This window comes from Oryx dammah, unplaced genomic scaffold (genome assembly GCF_014754425.2).
Source record: "Oryx dammah isolate SB20612 unplaced genomic scaffold, SCBI_Odam_1.1 HiC_scaffold_23, whole genome shotgun sequence".
Taxonomy (NCBI): Eukaryota; Metazoa; Chordata; class Mammalia; order Artiodactyla; family Bovidae; genus Oryx; species Oryx dammah.
Window position 1 is genome coordinate 17370891 of NW_024070207.1, and position 11479 is coordinate 17382369.

An 11479-nucleotide genomic window follows, 5' to 3' on the forward strand; every position below is an offset into this window, starting at 1 on the left:
GTACACCAGTGGTGGATTCATGTCAATGTATGGCAAAACCAATACAGAATTGTAAAGTAAAATAATAAATAAATAAATAAATTTTAAAAAGTTATGCATGTTCAAATCCCTGAAATCTATGAATCTGTTATCTCAGGTACTTTGCAGATGTGATTAGGTTCAGTTCAGTTCAGTCACTCAGTCGTGTCTGACCCTTTGCAATCTCATGAACTGCAACACGTCAGGCTTCCCTGTCCATCACCAACTCCCAGAGCTTGCTCAAACTCATGTGGCTTGAGTCAGTGATGCTATCCAACCATCTTATCCTTTGTTGTCCCCTTCTCCTCCTGCCTTCAATCTTTCCCAGCATTAGGGTATTTTCCAATGAGTCAGTTCTTTGCATCAGGTGACCAAATTATTGGAGCTTCAGCTTCAGCATCCAATAAATCAGCTTCAGTCCTTCCAATGAATATTCAGGACTGATTTCCTTTAGGATTGACTAGTTTGATCTCCTTGCTGTACAAGGGTCTTTCAAGAGTATTTTCCAGCACCATAGGGTTAACTACCAGATAGACAGATATGATGTCAGGAGATGAGCACCCCAGGTTAGAAGGTGTTCAATATGCTACTGGGGAAGCCCTATGCATGCTCAGTCATTTCTGACTCTTTGTGACCTTATGGATTGTAGGCTGCCAGGCTCGTCTGTCCATGGGATTTTCCAGGCAAGAATACTGGAGTGGGTTTCCATTTCCTTCTCCAGGGGATCTTTCTAATCCAGTGATCAAACCTGCATCTCCTGTGGCTTCTGCACTAGCAGGCAGATTCTTTACCACTGAGCCGCCTTGGAAGCCCAAGTGGCCAAGGTTAACTACTGAAAACCAAAACCATCAACCTCTGCTCTCAGTTGGGACACTAAGGACAGAAATTACCTACCGTCTCCCACATATACATCACTCTCTACATTGACAAGCGTACTATTCCAGGAGATTCTTACTCATGCAAATGGCTTAATTCTTCATTATAATAATTTCCTGAAACATTCATCAACTTTTCAATGAAAAGTATCAAGAGTTTTTGTCCTAAGACTCTGAATATCTCTCCTCAAAACTCTCCCATTACTGTTTTCACCAGTACTGGGCAGTTATATAATGATCCTTATCCAGTTGTAAACAAGTCCCCACATTAGAAGACCCATTTTTAACCAAAGTTCCAATTCACAATAAGTTCTGACTTTGCCCTCTCCCTGTGAAATAATACCAAAGCTTTGGGGAGGTGGTTTTCTACCTTTCCAGGCTAAGTAAGCAAATAAACTTAAGTTACCATTATAATATATGTATCAATACTGCTATGTAACATCATTTTGTAATGCATGCTTTTAAATTTAATATGAATATAAATATATCATAAGTGTACATATCTGCTGAAAACTTGTTATGATGATGGTATGTACTAGGTTTGTGATATTTAACATTAATTTTCACTGTTGCATTCCATTGTATAAATACACAGCAATTGTTTTATCCACTTTTTTGGATGAATGTTTTGTCTGATATTAATAGAGCTATACTAACTTTCTTTTGGTTACTATTTACCAGATATATATTTTTTTCCCATTTTTTTTACTTAAAGTAATATGTTCTTATATTTTAGGTACGTGTCTTATAAGTACAATATTAGTTGGGTTTCACATTTTTATTGAATTTAAAATCTGTATGTTTTAATTGGTATGTTCAGCCCATTTATATTTATTGGAATTACCAATATATTGGGGCTTATTATCATCTTATTTTGTTATTTCACTTGGTTTTTGTTTGCTTTTTTTCCCCTTTCCTATATTTCACTCAGTTGCTTAAAATTTTAATTCCTTTTTATTCCCTCTACCGATTTGGAAATTAGGTATTTTACTTCTATTCTTTTAGTGATTAACCTTAAAATATTAACAAATCTTATAATCCTTAATGTAAAGGATAAAGTTCATCAGCAGAACTAGTCTCCTCTCTCATAATACAAGGACTGAATGGTAGAATCCTTTACATGCAATTTCTTTCTCTCATCCTCTATATTACTCTTGTTGAGCATTTTATTTTCCTTTTGTTTTATTTTTAATTTAAGTTTTTATTAAATGATGCATGAACTAATCTTAAAATTCTTAAAACATCATGCTGACTGAAAAAGTCTTAGACAAAGGAAAATTATTTTGTGATGACATTTATATTAAATTCTAGAACTCACTGTCCAACATGGTAGTTAATAGCTACAAATGGCTGTTGAGCACTTGATATAAGATTAGTCCAAATTGTGATGTACTATAAGTGTAAATTACACACTAGATTTCAAAGACATAACATGAAAAGATGTAATATATCTCATCCATAATTTTTATACTGATTAGGGTGTAGATTGACTAGAATGTCAGGAAGAAATTTCCTGTGGTGATAACTATATTTTATAACTTGATGGAAGTTAGCATTACACAGGTTACTAATTTGTCAAAATTAAAAATATTAAACTCTAATTATTCATATGCATGCTGAAGTATTTAGGGTGAACCATATTGATATTTTCAATTTATTTTGAAATGTATCAAAAATTAAGATGGTTTGATGGGTGAATAAAGGGCTGAATAAATACATAGTTGTATGATAAAGCAACTATTGTAAACTGTTAATTGTAGAATCTAGAGGGTGGATATACATACAATTGTACACTAAATAATGCTTTCATTTTTTGTATGTTTGCAAATGTCCATTATAAAATAATGAATAAAATCATCCATATAGATAATTTTAAAAGTTAAATACATGAAACAATGGTTTTAAAGACACTAGCCATCAGGCAACGAAGGACACTAATCTGTTGATGTGAGAAACAAATAAGGTGACCTCTATGATTGCTCTAGCTATTTTCCAGGTCATGACATAAGGAGGAGTTACTGAGGTAAAGACTAGTGAATTCTATCGATGTTGTGGAGATAAGAGTCTGAGGAGATCAATGCAGCTAGAGCTTATGAGAAAGAAACAATACTAGAGAACTGCAGAGATCCTCCTCAAGTATTCAGCAGAATAACTATTGTGCACCTATGTGAAAAATATACCTGAGGCCAGAAAAGAACAAGAAAGGACTAGATTAGAATAAATGACACCCGGCACTGAGGGCCAGAAATAGAGCCTATTCTCACCAGTCAGACTGGGAAAACTCATAATTCACAGGATGTTGGAGGGTACCCAGGAAGGTCTGGCCTCAGTTATGGGAAAAATTAGCCATAGACTGAGCTCTTTGTTGAATTTATGTAAACCATAAAAATAAGACCTGAAAGGATTAAACTATTTCCATGTAACTTAACTGTACCTAATGGCAACCCACTCCAGTACTCTTGCCTGGAGAATCCCATGGACAGAGGAGCTTGGTGGGCTACAGTCCACGAGGTTGCAAAGAGTCGGACACGACTGAGCGACTTCACTTCACTTCACTTCACCTCACTTCAAGAACAAAGCAAACAGAGATTTATAGGAATACAAGTATATCCAGCACCTGACAAGTTAAAATGTATAATGTCTGGCATCTGATCAAAGGTATATAAAGAAACAGGTACACAAACTTATAATGAAGAGGAAAAACATCAACCAAAATTGACCCAAAACTGACAGAGATATTTTAACTGTATTCCACATGTCAATAAGCTAAGTAGACATATGAATAAGACCCAAATCGAACTTCTAGAGATAAAAACTACAGTTTCTGAGAAGAAAAATTCACTGAGTGGAATTAAGGCAGACTAGTCATTACAGAAGAAAAGATAAGTGAACTTGAATGTGTAGCAATAGAAAAACTATACACAATGAAGCATATGGAGAAAAAAGAATGATAAAAAATGAAAGAGCACTACTGAACTATATAACAACTATGAATGACTTCATATATGAGCAATTGGAGTACTGGAGAGTGTTGGGGACGGGAAAAACATTTTAAGAAGTTGGAAGAAGTTTTCCAACATTAGTGAAAAATATAAATTCACAGGTCCAAAAAGCTCAATGAACCCCAAATAGAAACATGAATAAAACTATAGTGAGACACATCATAATGAAATTGCTCAAAACCAATGATAAGGAGAAAATCTTAAAAGGAAACAGATCTGTTATACATAGCAGAATGAAAATAATGACATCATTGCCAGAAACAATGCTATGGAAAAGAGTTGAGACCTTTAAAGTGTGTGTGTGCATGTGTGTTAGTCGCTCAGTCGTGTCTGGATCTTTGCAGCCATAAGGCCTGTAGCCTGCTAAGCTCCTCTGTCCATGGAATTCTCCAGGTAAGAGTACTGCAGTGGTTGCCATTCCCTTCTCCAGGGGATCTTCCCAACCCAGGGATCGAACCTAGGTCTCCTGCGTTGTAGGTGGATCCTTTACCATCTGAGCCACTAAGAAAGCCCCTTTAAAGTACTGAGGGGGGAAAAAACCCCTTTCAAACCAAACAGAATTCTATATATGGCAATATATATTTCTAAAAAATCAAGTAATTTTCAAACATATAAGAATTTAAAGAAGTCATCACTAGCAGACTTGCACTACTACTTCTGGAGAATCCCATGGACAGAGGAGCCCAGTGTGCTACACTCCATAGGGTTGCAAAGAATTGGACATGACTGAAATGACTTACACACATGCACATTGGATTTTCTACACAGACAATCATGTTGCCTGAAAATAAAGTTTTATTTCTTCCTTTCCAATTGGGATGTCTTTTAAGTTTGTATTTTATCTTGTTTGATTGCACTGATTAGAATGTTGCATAGAAGTGGCAGAGTAGACATTTCTGCCTTGTTCCTGATCCTAAGAGTGAATCATTCAGTCTTTTACCATTAAATACTAGGTGCAGATGGTGACTGCAGCCATGAAATTAAAAGATGCTTACTCCTTGGAAGAAAAGTTATGACCAACCTAGATAGCATATTCAAAAGCAGAGATATTACTTTGCCGACTAAGGTCCATCTAGTCAAGGCTATGGTTTTTCCAGTAGTCATGTATGGAGGTGAGAGTTGGACTATGAAGAAGGCTGAGTGCTGAAGAACTGATGCTTTTGAACTGTGGTGTTGGAGAAGACTCTTGAGAGTTCCTTGGACTGCAAGGAGATCCAACCAGTCCATTCTGAAGGAGATCAGCCCTGGGATTTCTTTGGAAGGAACGATGCTGAAGCTGAAACTCCAGTACTTTGGCCACCTCATGCAAAGAGCTGACTCATTGGAAAAGACTTTGATGCTGGGACGGATTGGGGGCAGGAAGAGAAGGGGACGACAGGGGATGAGATGGCTGGATGGCATCACTGACTCGATGGACGCGAGTCTGAGTGAACTCCGGGAGCTGGTGATGGACAGGGAGGCCTGGTGTGCTGCGATTCATGGGGTCGCAAAGAGTCAGACACGACTGAACGACTGAACTGAACTGAACTGAACTAGGTTAGCAGTAGATATTCTGTAGATAACCTTTATCAGTTTAAGAAAGTGAAAAGTGAAAGTGAAGTCACTCAGTCATATCCGACTCTTTGCGACCCCATGGACTAGTAGCCTACCAGGCTCCTCCCTCCATGCGATTCTCCAGGCAAGAGTGCTGGAGTGGGTTGCCATTTCCTTCTCCAGGGGATCTTCCCAACCAAGGGATTGAACCTGAGTCTCCCGCATTCCAGGCAGACGCTTTAACCTCTGAGCCACCGGGGAAGATCCTCAGTTTAAGAAAGTTCCCTTCTATTCGTAGTTTGTTGAATGCTTTTATCATAAAAATACTATTGGGTTTTGTCAAATCCTTTTTCTGTGTCTATTGAAATGATTATATTTTTTCACCTTTTTAGTTTGTTAATATGATACATTGGTTTTGAATGTTAATCTAACCTTGCATTCCTGGGATAAAAACCCACTTAGTCATGATGTGTTTTATTTCTCTATATTGCTAGGTTCAATTTACTAAAGTTTTGTTATGAATTTTTGCATGTATTTTCATGAGTGTTAGCCTATAGTTTTCTTCTCTTGTAATGTTTTTGTGTGATTTTGGTATTAGGGTAATGATGGCCTTGTAGCATGAATTGGGAAGTATTCTCTTAAATTTTTGGAAAGATTTTATATGAAGTTGTTATCATTTATTTTTTAAAGGTCTGGTGCATGTGTGCATGAGTGCTCAGTCATGTCCAACTCTTTGCTACCCCATGGACTGTAGCCCTCCAGGCTCCGCTGTCCATGGGATTCTCCAGGCAAGAATACTGGAGTGGGTTGTCATTTCTTCCTCCAGAGTTTAAAGGTGTGGTAGAATTCAACAGTGAAGCCATATGGGCCTGGGAGTTTCTTTGTAGGAAGGTTTTAAATTATATTTTCAATTTCATATATGTCTCACTCTTAAGTTTATCTGTTTCTCCTTGAGTGAACTTCAGTAATTTGTGTCTTTCAAGGATTTGTCCATTTCACCTAATTCATCAAATTTGTGGGAATATTTGCTCAAGTTATTCCTTCATTATTCATTTATATCTGTATAATCTGTCATGATGTCACTTCTCTGGTTTTAGATATTTTAAATTTTCATCTTATCTCTTTTTTATTCATTAATCTGGCTAGTGATTTACTAATTTTATTGATCCTTTTACAGAACCAGATGTTTATGTTTATTTCATTGATTTTTCTGTTATTATTCTGTTTTTGAATGTCATGGATTTCTGCTTTGACCTTTATTATTTTGTTTCTTCTATTTACTTTAGGTTTAATTTATTCATCTCTTTTTTAAGTTTCTCAAGGTGGAATAATGTGTTATTATCTGAGATGACTTTTCTTTTCTATATAGCCATCCTGTGTTATAAATAGAGCCTGGTAGGCTGCAGTCCCTGGGGTCGCTAAGAGTCCGACACGACTGAGCAACTTCACTTTGACTTTTCGCTTTCATGCATTGGAGAAGGAAATGGCAACCCACTCCAGTGTTCTTGCCTGGAGAATCCCAGGGATGGCAGAGCCTGGTGGGCTGCCATCTAGGGGGTCACACAGAGTCGGACACGACTGAAGTGACTTAGCAGCAGCAGCAGCAGCACAGCTTTAGTAGCATCCTACCATTTTTAATGTGTTGTGCTTAAATTTTCATTTAGTTAAAATTACTTCTAATTTTCCTTTTGATCTCTTGCTTGATACATACATATTTAAAAGCGTTGTTTCATTTGCAAATATTGTGGAAAATTCAAAAGATCATTTTATTAGTGATTCCTAAAATTTCATTGTGGTCAAAGGACAAACTTTTCTTGACTTGAATCTTAAATTTATTGAGACTTGTTTTATGTCCCAGACTATGGTCTATTTTGGTAAATACACCCTGAGCACTTGAGAAAAAACTACACTCTGATGTTGTTGGGTGCATGCATGTATGCTAAGTTACTTCAGTCATGTCCCACTCTGCAACCCCTTGGACTGTAACCCACCAGGCTTCTCTGTCCATGGGATTCTCCAGGTGAGAATATTGGAGTGGGTTGCCATTTCCTTCTCCAGGGGATCTTCCCAACCCAGCGATGGAACCCATGTCTCTTACGTTTCCTGCATTGGCAGGCAGGTTCTGTACCACTAGTGCCACCTGGGAAGCCCCATTGTTTGGTGATGTGTTCTGTAAATGTCAGTGAGGTCAAGTTGGTTGATAATGGTGTTTGAGTCTACTAAATATATGCTAACTTTCTACCCATTTATTTTATTCATTTTTTAGAGAGGGATATAGAGATTCCTTGGAGAAGGAAATGGCAACCCACTCCAGTATTCTTGCCTGGGGAATCCCATGGACGGAGGAACCTAGTGGGCTACAGTCCATGGGGTTGCAAAGAGTCAGACATGACTGAGCGACTTCACTTTCACTTTCACATAGAGGTTCCTAGATTATAGTTGTGGGTTTGCCTGTTTTTCCTTGCAGTTCTATCAACTTTTGCCTTATAAACTTTGAAGTCCTGTTATTTGATGCATAAACAATTTAGGATTGTTATGTCTTCTTGTTTAATTGACCTCATTATCATTATTAAATAAATTACTTTATCTCTGGTAATATTTTGCTCTGAAATCAACTTTGTCTGATAGTCATATAACCACTCCAGCTTTATTTTGATTAGTGTTAGCATGCTATATCTTTATCTATTCTTTTATTTTAAACCTATTTGTGTCTTAAAGGGTATTCCCCTATTGTATGGCACATGGAACTCTGCTCAATGTTATGTGCCAGCCTGGATAGAAGGGGGGTTTGGGGGAGAATGGATACATGTACATGTATGGCTGAGTCCTCACGATGTTCACCTGAAACTATCACAACATTGTTAATCAGCTTTAAAGTGAAAGTCGCTCAGTCTTGTCCTACTCTTTGCGACCCCATGGACTATACAGTCCATGCAATTCTCCAGGCCAGTATACTAGAGTGGGTAGCCATTCTCCAGGGAATCTTCCCAACCCAGGGATCAAACCCAGGTCTCCCTCATTGCAGGTGGATTCTTTACCAGCTGAGCCACCAGGGATTCCCAGGCAGGATGAGCACAATTCAAAATGTTCTCAAGTCTCCAGGGGATCTTTCCAACCCAGGGATCGAACCCAAGTCTCTTGAACTGTAGGTGGATTCTTTACCAGCTGAGCCACCAGGGAAGCCCCAAATACAAAAAAAAAAAAAAAAATTAAAGTTTTGGGGAAAAAGTGTGCTTCCTGCAGGCAGAATATAGTTGTGTCTTAACTTTTATCCCATATGACAATCAGTGCCTTTTAATTTGGATATTTTCACCATTTGGTTTAGGTTTGAGTATATTATAAAATTATTTGTTTCTATTTGTTGCATCTTTTTTGTTCACTCTTCTCTCTTTCTGCCTTCTTTTGGATTAATTATTTTTTATGATCCCATTTTATCTCATTTGTTGACTTGTTAGGTATAACATTTTGTTTTGTTATTTTAGTGATTGCTTTAAGGTTTTTATATATGCACATTTAACTTGTTACAGTATACCTTTAAGTGATATTACTCCACTTCACCTATAATAAAAGAACCTTACAATTACATAGTTTCATTTCTCCCCTCACAACCTTCATGCTATTGTTGTCATATTTTTTTAGTTTTGTATATGCTCTAAATCACTCAATACATTGTTTTTGTTGTTGTTTAAACAATTTTTTAAAGAAACTGAAATAAAAAGTCTTGTATGGTTACCAATTCCAGTGTTCTTCTTGCTTTTTGTTTAAATCAATACTTCCATCTGGTATCTGCCTGAAGAATATCCTTTAGTAAAATAGGGATAATTTTAGGATAAAACTAATGCTTCCTTTTAGCATATACTCCTTGTAGCATTTTATAATCTTTTTCATTTGCTAGTAGGAATTTGGGCTTCCTACATGGCTCAGTGATAAAGAGCCCACCTGCTAATGCAAGAGATGTAAGAGACACAGGTTCAATCCTTGAGTTGGGAAGCTCCCCTGGAGAAGGGCATGGCAACCCATTCCATTTAGGTTTGAATGTCTCCACTTATTTTTAATCAGAATTTTTCATTTTGTTTGATCATTTATTAAACTGTATATGTGCTACTGCTGTCAGAGTGGGTTGGCAGGAACACTGGAGTGGGTTGCCATTTCCTTATCTCGGGGATCTTCCCAATCCAGGGATCAAACCTGAGTCTCTTATGTCTCCTGCACTGGTAGGCAGGTTCTTTACCACTAGCGCCACCTGGGAAGCCCATAGAAATAGTAGTGATGTCACAAACTCAGTATTGTGACACAATTTTGAGGTAGAAAACATGAACATGTACATAATAAAGAAAAAGTCTTGTCTCCATTCAAATACATATGATAATTAAAAAACATATGAAATGTTTTAAAAGCAAATTTTAAATATGCTGATGACTATTTCTTTAAAACTTAATGGAAATAAACTGTTTCTCATGACAGTTATGCTCATTCATATTGGATTTATGTATATAATCAATCAAAAGCAAAGTAGTTACCCAGTAATGACTAATATAATAATGATGAGATTCTTAAACAGGCAATTGAATATGCATCACTTGCTTTTCACATGTAAATTCCATTACTAACAGAGCATTATTGTTCCCTTGTATTTCTATATAACACTGTAGCTAATAGGAGTATCATGATAGAATAAGGAGAGAAAAAGTCTTTATGTTGCATTTCCAAGTTTATAAGAAGCAAAAAAAAAATCTAGATTTAAATCACAGCAGAAGCTCTTCCTTACCTGGGCACTTAACAAATAGTTTAGGATGAGAATGCAACTAACTGATATGTATCTAATCTACAATTCAGCTGTAAATTCTCTTGTGGGCATTGGTCTATCTCCTTTTCTTCAGGAGCAAAATGTATAAAGCATTTTTTCCAACTTTAGATTCAAATCAATGTAAATAGCTGAATTCTTTCAGACTTAAAGCATCTAGCTTTTGCCTAGAATGACTACATCTATAAACAAGTCAATTTATCTCTTGAAGAAAAATGTAGATTTTCCAAGTGTTCTGCATTTCTTTTACTTAAGTATCAAGAGGGTAGGGAAAGGAACAGAACAGAGACCTCTCAATTAGAAACTGCCTGCTGGCCTAGCATCAGAACCACTTTTCCCCCCAGTTTAGTTAGCAGAATAAATAAGAAATATTCACTTAAGTCTGTGCTGAGTATACAACCCTCTAATAAGCATAGTGGAAGGAAAACTTGATAAGGTTCCATCCTTATCCTTAAGTAACACATATATATCATCTGGATAAGTAGACATGATTTAATGAAGGAGCATAGGGCATCCATAAAGGCTTTCTTCATCTTATTAATGGCATCACCATTTGCTCAGGAAAGACTTTGGTGATACTACATTCTTGATTACTTTTTCACTCCCACATCCAACTCATCAATGAATCCTGTTCAGTCTGTCTTCCAAACATGTCCAGAATCTACTACTTCTTACCACCTCCGTAGCTACTATCCTGGTTCAGACCACTGTCATCTGTAGGGAAGGAAAAAATTGTCCTCTATCCTCTTAGAGTGTCCAGCTGGGCCTAAGAATTAAACTGACATAAAACAGATTGACAGAAGAAAAGTATACAAGTTTTAACTTTTTTTTTTACATGCACTTGGGAATCTTCATGAGACAAATGAAGACCCAAAGAAGCAATTAGAGTCGAACACTTATTTACTGAATTAGAGGAACTTTTCAGGTGGCGCTAGCTATATAGAACCCGCCTGCCAATATAGGAGATGTAAGTGACATGGTTTTGATCCCTGGGTTGGAAAGATCCCTTGGAGGAGGGCATGGCAACCCACTCCAGTATTCTTACCTAGAGAATCCCATGGAGAGAGGATCCTGGCAGGTTACAGTCCATAGTGTTGCAAAGAGTCGGACATGACTGAAGCGACTTAGTATGCACATACCAAATTGGACAAAGGGTAGTAAAGTGTGAAAATGTGACAAGGCAAAGGGGCTTGGGTCATGGTATTTAACTGGGTGGAGAAGTGACTAGGAAGATAAACATTAGTTTA